This window comes from Momordica charantia (assembly GCF_013281855.1).
Source record: "Momordica charantia cultivar OHB3-1 chromosome 5 unlocalized genomic scaffold, Mcharantia_2.0 BLBB01000005.1, whole genome shotgun sequence".
In the NCBI taxonomy this organism is placed as follows: domain Eukaryota; kingdom Viridiplantae; phylum Streptophyta; class Magnoliopsida; order Cucurbitales; family Cucurbitaceae; genus Momordica; species Momordica charantia.
The window spans coordinates 21703506-21714766 of NW_028275163.1; positions in this window are offsets into that span (position 1 = coordinate 21703506).

Sequence of the window (11261 nt, forward strand, 5' to 3'; positions counted from 1 at the left end):
TGAGAAATTAATAGAGTACAAAACTTATCTTCAAGCTTTACCTTATTCTGATCGTTCAGAGGGCGGTTGCACAAGACGGTGCCGTCTCACTTCGAGTGCCTTCCTTCGTAGTCAAATCTGATGATACGCTTTGGCGATGTTACCTACCAAATAAATAAAAGGCCTCCCGGAACGGTCCGGGCCTTTCTCTATTCGCTTTGCTCATAGCGGACCGGTATTGAACAGGATATTCTATAAAAAGCATCTATGTAACCACGATTCTATGACCAATTTAATATTCTATTTCTAATTTTATAAAAAAAAAAATATTTGAAGTTCAGAGTAAACCATCTCCACAGCAAGACTCCTGTGCTCCACTCCAATTAGGGCAAAAAAATCGATCTCCTTCATCCCAACAACATCAAAATAAGCCAGCCACACCAGGTAGCTTCCATCGCTTCGACAGCGTCGGTTCGAATCCGACCGGTTCCTACAGCGCTTGTTCTTCTCGGATCGCTCCATTACGATGGATCGAGGGGGTCCCGATCTCATCCACTTTAAAATTCGTGTAAAAGTTGGTAATTCGACTTTCTAATAAAGTCGTTAGTTCCGCAGCTCCGGGAGAGAATGCTTCCATTGGGCGAACTTTCATCAGTTTTCTTTCCTTCTTTATGCTTTTATGGTAAAATGAACCTGCTTATCCCTTGTACTCTGCTTCGGCACTAGACCTGGAAAGAGTCGGTTGCTTTTTGGAAACCCAAGTCAGTAGGTTTTTTCCGAGAAATACGCGGAAGCCAGTAGTGGACCGTCTGCTATCTGGACAGCCAGCCCCGGAGACACGGTCGAAGCACGCCCAGTGTGCTTCTTTCACGACATGCTCTGGTCCGGGGTGTCTTCCAGTGGTCATCTAGCGTTAGAAGAAGTCGTCTATTGACTAAAGGTGGATTCTTCGCTTTCCTTTAGAATGAAAGTCGCTATGAAGCCCCTACTACTTACTTTTTACTTTGTTTGATTCAAAAGGCGAACAGGTTGTTTTCTTGCAATTGAATCAAAAGGAACAGTTCTTACCTCAAAGGGAGTGCAGCCAGCCTATCCATCAGCTTCGGTGGGTTCGGATGAAACAGAAAAATCTTACTCCTCAGTGGATGATTCGTGATTTTGCCCCTTTTTCTAGTTGTAAGGTCTTGTCCACCTTAGCGTTACAATGAAAAAAGAACTTTCTCATCATTGCATCCTTTTTCTAGAGCTAGGCTATCTTTCTTCAAGTGAGAGATCGGATCGTGAAACCCTCTCGCATGCAAATATTTCGATCGGGAAAGTCTTCAATATAAAACTAGAGACTACTCTTATACTTTATATATTCTATATAAAGAGTCTCTAGACTAGTAGTCATATCTAGACAATAGACTACTGTGGGTTAGTGATATCGAGGCCGTTTCTTGTCCCGTCCCCCCGCCCCGGCTACCCTTTTCTGGATTTGTGACGGGAGGCAGGAAACTCCGTCTATACCACAGCTTGAGACGAGACCCGGGAGGCCATCCAAAGGCTTTGAAATAGGAATAGTCTGGAATCTTTTGAAAAAGCTTTTGATGAGGGGAGTCACCAGCAATAGTCGACGATTGCAATCAGTAATTAATATGCACAGCTTTATGAAACGCTTCCTGGACATGAATTGGCTCCACGATTCCTTGGTGACGCCGGCCGAGTCCTGATCCGGGGAGTCCGTGGGGCTGCAGGTACTATGGATCCTCTGACTCCCAATCGGGTTGCCTTCCCAGGTCTCGCCGGTGTTGCCTGTAGGTCGTGCTGTGCCTTGAGATGGCTGTCTCCTGTCCCCGGGAGAAGGTTCTGGTAAGCTCGTCAGGGGAAGTTGGTGACCTGATGACAGGGGAGCCGGCGACCGAAGCCCCGGCGAAGTTCAAACCTCGCCAGAGAGAGAGAAGCGAATTGAAAACCGGTCTCAAATCCCTTCGTAATCGAAGGTGAAAGCGTAGTAAGACCAACCATCACTAACATAGGGCTAACGTGATAAATCCTGCCAAATATAGGCGGGCCGTACTTGTGATGGTTCCCAAGGATCCAATATGACCACTTAGGTCTACGTTGCCACGATATTGTTCTATGGAAGCGGGCGGGCAGTTAGAAGTTCGGCCCTTCCTAACTAAGAATAAGATCGAGAGGAGCCCGAACCAAACCAAGAACGAAAACGGATTCGATTCGACGATCTCGATGAAGCCAATGGGTTAGCAATGATCCTCTCAATTGACTAGTTCAGTTTCGGGACTTCTCCTGAAGAATGACCAATGGAACCGACCGTATCAAAGTAGTGACCCGAACTTTTTGGCTGAAGTCGACCTGCCACAGGCGCATCCGATGGATTTCGCGGATACTTTGCGCTTAAAGGCTTCTATCATTCTGGAGTCGTATTTGGATTCCGTAAGGAGACCTCTGACTATAATTGAGAATACGGTGGGCCTCTGCTAGGCAATCGGCCAATACCCTTCTAGAGGAATGGAAAGAAGACCAAACGAAATAGCTTTGACTCGATGGATGGAGGGAGGGCCCCCCAACTCAAGCACGAAATCAATGTTGAGTCAACAATCATCGGCCCAACAGTTTCCAGAATGCCGTTGTCATGATGTTGATCCGGCTTCTGCGACTACAGCATCCGCGTAGCTCCGAATACGCGCATTGGAGCTCTTCGCGCCAGCACCTGACGAGCTTACCAGAACCTTCTCCCGCAACAAGAAGAGTTTGACATAGATGGGAAGCATCTCTCCTTAGCTTCTATTACCTGACCGAACCCGCAAAAAACATCACAATAGAAAAAGTGGTTCTTGTCGGGAGAGTCGCGCCAAAGCGGCCCCTTCAAATCGGGAAGTATTCTGGCGGGTCTACCTAGTGCAGCGCGAGCTAGAAGGATCTTTCGAGAGGATCTGGTGGCGGAGATGGGGGAAGAGGCGTGAGTACACCATGCTTTTGAAGCTTTTCCAAGGCTTGATTCGAAAGTACTGCAACGATTGAGTCTGGTTCAGGGGTTGGGAGATTGTCGTAGAAATCATCCCACCGGAGCATGTGAACTCGGAGTTCTTTCTTTTTAAAGAAAGGGACGGGACCCGTTCGCCACTTTGTTCTCAACAGTTCCCACCGCTTTTGAAAGGCGAGACAAGCTACCTTTAGCTAGGAGCCTCTTTTCCTTCTGCCTAGCTTCGGGCCCTTTTAGAGTTTTAGAGATAGGATAGGGGTGGCTTGATTGTGATAGTAATTTAGAACATCTCTCCTTTTCTCTTAGCCAATCAAAGACGTCCATAGCAGCTTCGCTTTCTTTTCAGAAGCGGCTTTCTCGATACGAAAGAAAAGGCGGCTTTCGACATAAAAAAGCCGATTTGGCTTGGCTTCGCTATCGCTCATGACTTGTATTGTAGTCCTAGTCTTGTAGCATTTACAGGAAACCTTTCCCTAACCATAGCCGTGACAACCCACGAATAAACTCAAACCTTTCGACCTACTATGCCCAAGCTAAGTCAGTTGAGAGATCAAGATCCAATAGCCTCAACTACATATCTTCTTTTTTCGAGAGCTTGATGAAGACGTGCCTTGGATCTAACAGAGTGATCGAAAGATCCCCCTTGGTACGCAGGGATGTAAGAGAAAAGAGGAGGAATGAAATACAGGCCAGTGGTACGAATCGATGGTTGAAAGGATGGGGAAAGCAATGAGTTCAAGCAGGCGAATAGTGAAGAAATACCTACTTTCTCATGTTTTGATTTTGCCTGCATTCCTCTAAAAAAGCCAAACAAGAAAGAAGAGGGAATAAAGGGGGTAGGTTGTGGGGAGATGGTGGTTTGGTCGGGTGAGAGGGTGTCGGCTAGGTCTAAGCAGCCTAGATTGTGTAGGGAGCTCCAGAGCCTAGTGTGTAACTGAAACAGCGCAGACTTTTAGACTGCTGCGAAAGCGAGCCAGCAGCTGGAGGATCTGAAAGGTAGGCCGGTCGAGGCCAGCACTCACTCTTCAGAAAATATCGAGATGCATGTAATAATCAAGGTTTTTATTCCAGAGTCAGATTGGGGACCTGCGGGAGGATCAGAAAGATTTTTATGGAATGTCCTACTCCTGCCCGAGCTTTCCGATCAACCAATCCCCTAATTTCAGGGGCATCTCTCCTTGACTTGTTGTCCGGGCGGATAACACAGCCACCCGCTATTTCCAAACACAGAAGAAGCTTCACCCATCCCCAATTTTGAGGAAGCTGAACAATAAATACGTCCTTTACAGTAAAGTGTCTTATTGACTCCTCGGTCACTATGTCAGTTGCTTCTGTCTATCCCTAGATGAAATCCTATCTGTCCCGTCAGTCAGCACCAATCGTGTTCGGGTCACGAAGCCGGTGACTTCACGGTCGCCAAAGAAGCCCCAAGAAGCATCAAACATTTCCGATGAGATCCATGGAGCAATTCTTAGATAGCAAGCACTAGCTCCCAGTGCGACTTCATAAAAAGCAAAAAAAGAGAAGATCGAAGAGTGGATCGGACCTTTTCTCGAAAAACACCGGGCCAGAACTAGAGGACTCTGTAAGACCCCATTTCCTGTCTACCTCTCTTCATCCTTAGTTTTCGGAGCAGTAGAGACTCACGCTCGAAACGAGTCCAGCAGTACTTGCAGGACTGAAGAAGACTCGTCGGGTAGCGGCCGCCTATTGTAGAATCGTCGATAACCTGGCTGCCACTATCATGTGTGTAAAGATTGACTGTATAAGCAGAGTAGCGCCTCTTCACTCTCCTTCAGCCGATTCTGATACCGATCGTATCTCTTGGAGAGAGGTGCAGAAGCTCTCTCTTTGACTCAGGAGGGCGTTCCACCACTTCGACTGATGCGGATGCAGACGCAAATTCATGATGTGCCAAGAACCAGATTTGAACTGGTGACACGAGGATTTTCAGTCCTCTGCTCTTCCATACCTATCTCCGGTAGAGCTAACAGCATATCCACTTCCTGAGCGAGCAGCACCTTGTCTTGTATAGGTTGGGCTCCGGCTTGAAGAAGCGAGCCCAACGCAGAGAAAGCCATTGCGCGCTAGCCTAGCTAGCTAGCCCCCCCAGAAAAGAGCAGAAGCTCCAGGATGAGTATGTCCTGGATTCCCGAATTCATTCTCGTCCTGATCCACCATGGAAAGGCAGCTAGTAAGCAAGTCGAGTAAGACAGCTATTATTAAGTCGAGCGAGCTTTCGCGGGCTTCTCAAACAGAGGCAGTGTTGCAGAAAAAAGAGCTTTTGTCTTCTTTTCTCAAAGAACAGGATCTTTTTTTTTCATTCTTGAGAAAAGAGGGGGCAAAGAGGAGCTGTGAAATCAATTCTCTTTTTTTCCTTTTAGCTCCAGAAGCATCCCTGCCTTAAGAAACCTACGCAGTGCTTCGTCGTAGGCTCCAAGTGTGGCTGCTCTTTGAAGTTCCTCGTAGACAAACCTGACTGCTCCATTTTGATGGGCGTAGACCAGGCAGGCTAGGAAGTCGAACGACGTTCTAAACCCAACTCACGTACCACTTGAATCGGCGAACAACCGAACCCTTGGGACCTTCTTCAACCCCAGGATGTGATGAGTCGACCACCTCCTGATTGACTGACTGGACAGATAGGATTTCATCCAGGGAAGAAACTTACTTGCCCCATTAGCATGCATATAACGGAGAGCTTACCGGATGCATGCAATCGCTTCGATCCACCCCCTCGGTGAAAAACCGTAATACGCCCTGAGGAATTCCTACCAGGCTTTCCTTGAGTTTTCAATAAGGGGCGCGTTAGCGAGGCCGTTTCGCTCGCTATCTGGCTGGAAAAGGTGGTCCGGAAGCTTCCTCTCTCCCAGCAAGCAAGACGAGATCACCACTTTTCTCAGTAATGGACTTCCTTTCATTCTTCCTGCAGTCGTCCCGAGGCAGCAGGATGTATGGTATAGGGCCGGAACCTTCTTTAAAAATGTCTCTAAAGGTGGATAATGGGACTACTGGGGGCAAACCCGGACCATGAAAGGAAAGGGAGGTTCAGCACCTTGCTTTCCCTCTGTAGAAGACTTCTTCCGAATGGCATAATTGTCCGATTTATTCCTCGATCTTCAAAGAATACTGCTCCCTCTTAGTTGCAGATGCCCATGCTTTGATTCGAAAGCCCTAGCCTGAATCCCCAGTAAGATCGGAGTATGGAATTTCGGCAGCAATTGCAGAAAGCCTGTTTGCAGCACAACGTGGGCTCGGAGTATTACCCGCAATGACTATGACCGATTCATCTCGACGTCTCTTCCGTCATACAGACAGTGGAAGAACAACTGACGGAAATTAGGGCCTACCTCCATTCCTAGAGGAGCCGTATGAGGCGGAAGCTCCACGTACGGTTTTGAAGCCGAGCCTTTCCGTTCCGTCAGGGTCAGAGGAGGTTCCATTTGCTCCATTTCCATATAGCTGACGGCACAAGCAGCTGTAGTGAGGAGCAAACCTGGAAGGGTCCAAATTCATGCTCTCTATGTACTTGTAGTTGAGTAAGGACTGTAAGCTTCAAGTCCCTTCTTATCTTCTTTTTTAGAACCGTCGAAGTCCTCGAAAATCTTTTTGGTTTGCCCAATCAGTGGGAAATGATGTCAAGCGGATCGGAAGAAGCCCGAAGAATCAAACAAAGAATTCATGAATGCAATGAAGCAAGCTCGCTGATTTACTCATAAAGTCTTACATCTTCACATCAAGAGTCGAAAAGTCTCGGCTGCTTTCAAGTTAAAGAGTGTCATGTACTTGCTTATGGAATTATTGCTTCAAAGAATCATCCTCAAGAATTACAAGCATATCTTCTTTGTTCGAGAGCTTGATGAAGACGTGCCTTGGATCTAACAGAGTGATCGAAAGATCCCCCTTGGTACGCCAGTTCTTTCGAGGGCTTCTTTTAAGCCAGCCCACCAAAGAATTCCGCTCGAACAGTTGAGCGGCCGCCGGCCTTCCGTACACAGATATAGATTCATTCTTCGTACCTGGTCCAACTTCACAACCCTTCGCGGATTGGTCTGAAGTCAGTCTTGTTTGGTAAGACGGAATTTGACAAAGAAAAGAGAGTGCTCGACCTCGAACTCATAATAGTTTACGGGAAACACGGTCGACCTTTTCCTCACCGTCACTGCCATCTCACGACTTGGAAGCAAGTCTATTAGTACACAACACTCGTTTATAAAAGGCGAATAATTGACTTTATTGACGAGCGTGAGAGCGATACACTTTGTCTTTTGGTTTTGAACTTCTAAGAGCTTTTAAGTCGGCCCTACCCTTTCATTTCCGCTTAAGCTTCCCCTTTTTCTAGTTGTAAGGTCATGTCCACCTTAGCGTTACAATGAAAAAAGAACCCTGAAAAACCGTCGTATTCGAGATCTTTCTTTTTGCCTTCGTCCAGTGGAAAGTGGAATGAACCTAGGTTTGAAAAACTTATGTTGCAGGTGAGTCACCACTTCAACCCATGCCTTTCTTGGTTGGACCAACCCAACCGGCAGCATATCCAGTTTATTCCGAACTAACATATCATTTTTCTCCTGAACCAAACCTTTTATCCCGCGGATTTCGCTTTTCCCGGCGTAAGCATCTGGATAATCAGGAATGCGACGTGGCAGGAAACAACGGAGGGATCCGAATCGGACCTAAATGGGAATGACATGAAAAGTCTTTTTCAAAACCTAGCATTAAGGGCGTTACGACGATATACGAGAGGAATGGAGAAAAATTTACCGTTTGCCATTTAAGGAGGAGGGAGTCTTGGAGCGCTCCGCTCCCAAAATGCAGAGAGACTTTCGAGGGCAGATCCGGGTTGGTTGGTCCGGAAAGTCATGGGGCTGTAGTGCTCTCAGGGGACTAAGTTCATATCCCGAAGATATACATTGAAGTCTATTGGGCTTTCCTGCAGTCTTGTAGTCAGTGGATGGGAGGTCTTCCATTCCAGAAGAGATTTCCATTTCACTTTTTCTCCCACTTATCATCTCTCTGTGGGACTTGTTCCCGGATCCATGTCGGAGACAGCGGGGCAGTCGCACTTAAATGCCGCCAGCTCTGTCTTCCTACTTAAGCTTAAGGCATCCGCGACCTGGTTGGTCCGTCAAAGCGGCAGACTGATAGAAAGGTGGAGAATCATCTTGAGAATCAAGATGACTTATGGTTTCCACCTTTGTTTGGCCGGCCTTCACAAACCACCTTCTGCCCGACCGTTTCTTCGAGGCAGCCTGCTCTTGCTCAGGGAGCATCCGGCTTCACCACAGCTGCCTGCTCTCTTTTTATTTATCCTTATCCATAACCATAAGGGCTGGAGCGCCTTTCGAATGGTATAAGTTACGACTTCGCTTCCGAAAAGAGAGATTTTACTCTGATTCACCAGCATCCACTACCGGAAGGAATGTATGGCGGCTTGTGCTGTGCCGTCATTTCGGATTCCCGGCCTATTTCGGCACTAGTTAAATGGGGTGAATCACCCAGATCTTGAATCAACTAGTAGATCAGGGCTAAACTGGGATCATTACATCCGGAAGAGAGGACTTCTTTGAGTTTTAGCTCATCGTCTGATTCAGAGTCCTGTCATTCTCGATACGCCTGAAAAACCGTCGTATTCGAGATCTTTCTTTTTGCCTTCGTCCAGTGGTTCGTCAGTCCTTCCTCCGACGCCTCCCGTTCATTCTGTCAAGTGCAAGCTGAGTAAACTTGTTCCGTTTTACTGCAAGTCTAAAGAAAGGGAGGCGCATCTAGTGCAGTGGCTTGGAAGCAAGCTACACTACACGACACGAGTGACGGGTGAAGCAGCTCTTTCAACTGCCGCCTAATCTCCTCATTGACCAATGTCGACGTCCTGTAACGCCGTTGGGCAAGACTGCTCCCTGTGTGAGTTCAATCGAGTGTGCTCCAAGCTGCTACATATCGAGTATAGAATAGATCTGCTTCTTTTTGTTCCTACGAATAGAATAGACCGTGTGCCTATTTGGAGCTTTTCATAGGCAAAGTCAAACATTTATCGGTGGAATCTCTCCAAAATTTTCTCTTTGATCAGTGATTCACCGGCCACTAGATCCGGGTTGGTTGGTCCGGAAAGTCGCCTAATTGACTGCAAGTTGAATAAGCTATGACCCTCTTTAGATCGTTCTGTAATATTCCCGTGGTTGCCGCAAGGAATGACGTCGTTGCTCCTGCAGAGGTGCAAGATGTGCTTCCATTCCTTTACCTATTTTTGTGCTTTTAGCAGCTTCAGCGCTTATTTACCAATCAGTGCTTGTTTAGCGGGCTTCCACCAAAAGTCACGACCACCAAGATACGCATTGAATGGAGTTTTCCTGTATTTCGACCGGAGAATCTAAGAGAGACATTACTGTCGAGATTCTGACCGAAAAATTCGACATTCCATGCCCTCGGAGAGGAGAAACTAGTGATGATTGCCATGAATGCAACCTTCAAGGAGGGAACCGCGTCCTCCTCAAAGACATCCGGCGTGTAGCTGCTGGATGCTTCTGATCAATAAATCGAGATCTTTTTCGTTATGAGTAGTATTGTTTATCAGAAAGGAACAGCCGACCGCTCTACCACTGAGCTACTGAGGAACAACGGGAAATTAGGTCTCATAGAATTCAATTCCCGTTCTCAACCCATGACCAATATGAGCTCGAGGTTTCCTTCGTAACTCCCGTTTTTTAATCTCATTATGACTTGGTCGTTCGATCCGCATAAACAATATAGAATTTTTTTGTATTTTTTTAACAACATGGAACTTTTTCGTGGATTCCACTGTTCAAAAAAACACCATAAATGCCAACGTTATCCAAAGTCTCCCGATGAAACGAGAGATATAGAATCTGCTTCGTCCATTCTGGGAGGCCAACCAACCTGTTGGGATTCAGCCTGCTTTTTTTGCAAGTTCGTTATTACGGGTAGTTCCTACAAAGGATCGGACTTTCTTTGACAAACTAGCTACTCGTCTCGGGCAGAACCTTCCAATCAGAAGAAACTTCCTCTTTGGCCGGCTTGGCCCGGGAAAGCGCTGGCAACAACAGAAAGGAAGGGGTCCATGTAGCTGCTGCGCCCGCCGAGAAGCAAAAGATTCGAGAGTCCAGGCTGAAAATACATGCATAGATAATGGTCTTTTTCTTCTTCTTGTCTTCCAATTTTTGGAGATCTTCTTCCGTAGGTATATACCCCAACCCAAAAGGTGGCTCAATTGCCTGGACGCCCGTTTTCATTTCGTGGAAGTCCCCGGCAGAGGAAAGGGTCCGGTCTAGAAAGAAAAGAGAACTCTCAACAAGCTGGAACTATTTCTTCTTCAATTTCACAAAGAAGATTTGAGTGGTTTCAGCCCCTTCTCCTATAATGTTAGGCGAGGTGCCTGCGTTGCTAGATCTCTGCTCTAGAAAGCTATACAGGCAACAACAAAGGCGGTTTGACCGGGGGCATCCCTCAAATATCTTCTTGTCATTTCTCCCCCCATAGTTGCGCAATTTCAATTCCTTGGGAGTGAGACATTTGTCTATTGAGAAGACCTTTTACTATTTCGTCGAAGCTCGATCTCTCCCCCGTACACATCCATTCCGCGAGCCTAGAGTAGCAGCCTATTAGTTACTACATTTTGAAGGCCCCTTGACTTTCGAAACTATTAGTCAAGCGCGGGAGCCCTTTGTATATAAAGGTAAGGCAGCTTTGATGAATAAAACCCATTTTCAGACAAAGATTTTTTTGTATTGTGTATTATGATTGTCAGATAATCAAAATTAATAATATCATAAGGGATTTCACCTTTCAGGCCTAGTTCAGGGCAAAGATTCTTAGCTAGTGAGCTAAGTTTGCCGGGGAGAAGATTCAAGGAGTCTCGTAAGCAGAATCTATTCCGCTTACGAGACTCCTTGAATCTTCTCCCCGGCAAACTTAGCTCACTAGCTAAGAATCTTTGCCCTGAACTAGGCCTGAAAGGTGAAATCCCTTATGATATTATTAATTTTGATTATCTGACAATCATAATACACAATACAAAAAAATCAATTGATTCTCCTGCCGGGGCGTAGGCCTCCCAAAAGGTAACGGGGGCATGCAAAGGTCTGAAGCTCTGAGGAAATGTATGGCATTGAACCCTGTAGAAAGTGATGGCTACGACTTCTTTTTTTTTCAATTTATTTCATGCTTTTAACCAAATATTCAACTGCTTGAACATTGTAAGACATTGAACCGTCTTGCTCCCGGCGTTTTTGTGCAATAAACCCCTCCGGCCGCAGACTAGTGGTAGGTGGTCCCGCGGAGCTTT